Below are 2,875 nucleotides of genomic sequence, written 5' to 3'. Positions count from 1 at the left end.
CCAGGGTTGCGTGTGGGGGAGGGGGGGGGGGGCGTGCAAGAGGCAACCAATCAATGATTCTCTCTCATCATTGATGTTTCTATCTCTCTCTCCTTTCATTTCTTAATCAATAAAAAATATATTAAAAAAAAAGAAAAAAAAAAGCAAACTCTCTGGCATATTATTGGTAAAATATAAATATCTACAACACTTTTCAAAGCCAATTAGCAGTCTCATTAAAACTCCTTGGTTTTGAAATTATAAGTCAGCTATAGCTATTGTAACATAATGAATTAACCTTCAACTAAAAGAAAGCTTTACAGTAGCAGCTGCTATTGTTGATAAAATATCGATTTCATGCACCAAATTTCTGCTTTTCACAAGGCAGGAGATAGTGTGACCTACAAAAAGCTAGAAAGCAGTATTGGAAACAAGTGTAAGAGGTACGTGCTTCTCATGATTGTTTCAGCATCATCTATTATTTTTCTTAACTGGAAATAACATATATAACTACCCCCAAAAGACAGTGAATTACATTATAGTGCCTTTACATGATAGACTAGTATGATGCATTAAATGAGGGTCATTAACAATCTTCAATTATATGATATAGCATCAACATATATGTTTATAATATACAAGTATATATTATAACAAGTGTAAGAGCAGTATATAAAATTTTATGCCCAGTATTAATTCAAATCTATGAATTACTAATCAAAAACATACTATAGCCTAGAACGGTGTGACTAGGTTGGGTGCTGCCCTGTTTGATGACCAACCATGGCACATGCCAAAGTTGTGGGTAAAGGCCTTTGTCTTTAGTTAAGGGATTATGGGGGAATTGTGCCCTTCTTGTACATACAGGGTGAGGCAAAAGTTAGGATTACCACTGTTTGTATGAAAAATATTGTAATAATTAATAAATAATAATACCAGAATAAACTCCATTTCACATACTTACAACTGTAAGCCTACTTTTGCTCCACCCTATATTTTCTATAATGAGCATTCACTATTTTAATTCATTTTTTTTTTCAGGTTGCAAACTTTAACATTGGAAATTTTTTGATAGTGAAGATAAGGCTCATGAAGTGCCAACATCCTCAATTGCAGTGTTAATCTATTTACAATTTGGTATATATTGATATATGTTCTGGTAGACTTTATAACACACATGACTTGTAGGTAGAGATTATATGTTTGCACATTTGTGTTTGTATATTTGAAGATTAATAGGGTTATATTAAATATTATCCTGCAATTTCTTTTTTCCAGTTAATTAGGTACCACATATAGTTTTTCATCACTTTTATAACCATAATTTTATTTTTTATATCATTGCCATTAAAGTGAAGAAAACGTTACCATCACTCATGGAAGTACATAGGAACCAGTGGTTCTTGAAAAAGATCTCCAAAAGTTCTGCTACATTTGACTCATGGGCTTGCTACAATGATTTATTTCTATGAATGAATGAACAAATGAACAACAGAGTAGTTCCCCGCACAAACTCTTTAAATAAACACAAATTAAGTGGTTTTTCTTTGCCAATTTTTTTAGATTAAAACCTATCAAATAGGCCTTAAAGTCAGTGTACCCTTTTAAGAAAAAGTTTTTTAAAAATCACATTATTTGATGTATGTGGCAAAGGGTATCCCCATCTTATCCCATGATTTAAGTATGCCAATCCTTTTCAACTTGACTCTTATAAACATCTGCTTTTGCTTATAATAAAAGAGGGAGATTTGATACCAGAACACTTTCGTGCAACATAATTACCAGGTAACCCCAAATAATTGCATCTTTGTCCTAATCCTATATAATAAAAGGGTAAAAATGCAAATCGACAAACGGCGGAACGACCTGTCGCTACGGTGCGCATTGACCACCAGGGGGCAGACGCTCAACTCAGGAGCTGCCCCCTGGTGGTCAGTGAGCTCCCACAGGGGGAGCGCTGCTCAGCCACACACTGGGCTCATGGCTGGCGAGCACAGCAGTGGTGGTGGGAGCCTCTCATGCCTCCGCAGCAATGCTAACGATGTCCACTGAGGGGTCCCAGACTATGAGAGGGCGCAGGCCAGGCTGAGGGGTTCCCCCCGCCCCCCAGTGCAGAATCTTGTGTACTGAGCCTCTAGTATGTATATGTGTGTGTGTGTGTGTGTGTGTGTGTGTGTGTAGCAGTATGTTTAGGGGTGCAAAATAAAATTGAAACCAGGTAGACAAGCACATGGTGGGCCAGAGGATGCTGTGTCAATGGCACCCTGTCAGGGCTTTGGGTTTCCTGACTGAGGGGTTGGCCCAAAATAGTTTTGCTACAAAGAGACTTGTCTCTGAAAGCTTGCCCATTCGCTGCCATTTTTAACAGCAGAGTTAAGTGAAGCTCGTCAGCTGTCACAGTATCTGAACCTATAAAACCGTTGGTTCCTTCATTTCCCACCTAGATGTCTGACTTACCAAGGAGGAAAAGGCTGGAGTGTTTCTTGGATCATGTATCACACTAAAGATCCACAGCCATGTGCTCACTGGAGCTCAACTCTCACACTCCAACACTGCAAAAAAGAAGAGGAAAAAAATGATCCTGTCTACCCAGTTTAAAAGATGTTGTAGTCATTGTGTATCAATTCTAGAACATTCCATTAGTGCCATGCACAACCAGATGAAGCTGCTTTAGCAACGTGAGACTTAAAATAGTGACACGGGATAGCTTAAAAATGACAAATAGGACAGTCCTGGCTTAATTCATATCTATGCACCTATGGATTTCTCTTTTCAGAAAAGGAGAAATAAATACTCAAATGCTGTTAACATATGAAAACAAATTTCAGGAAACCATGGAAAGGGCCATCATCTCAAACCCATTTGAATTACTGTAAGCAGTTTGAAGGTCAAAGTC

General features: G+C 37.8%; 1 protein-coding gene across 1 annotated transcript in view; it reads right to left on the bottom strand.

Annotated features, from left to right (window-relative positions):
* The window catches only part of SEMA5A (semaphorin 5A), a 296,373-nt gene extending 293,847 nt beyond the window's left edge, over positions 1 to 2,526 (bottom strand). Inside the window, exon 1 of the mRNA XM_015567657.1 lies at positions 2,437 to 2,526. The gene's annotated coding sequence lies outside the window, so the exon portion shown is untranslated. The remainder of the gene's footprint in view (positions 1 to 2,436) is intronic.
* Between the last annotated feature and the right edge of the window lie 349 nt (positions 2,527 to 2,875).

The sequence above is a fragment of the Myotis davidii genome, unplaced genomic scaffold (assembly GCF_000327345.1).
Source record: "Myotis davidii unplaced genomic scaffold, ASM32734v1 scaffold143, whole genome shotgun sequence".
Classification (NCBI taxonomy): Eukaryota; Metazoa; Chordata; class Mammalia; order Chiroptera; family Vespertilionidae; genus Myotis; species Myotis davidii.
The sequence above is the reverse complement of the archived record's forward strand: the minus strand, read 5'-3'. Positions and strand labels throughout refer to the sequence as shown.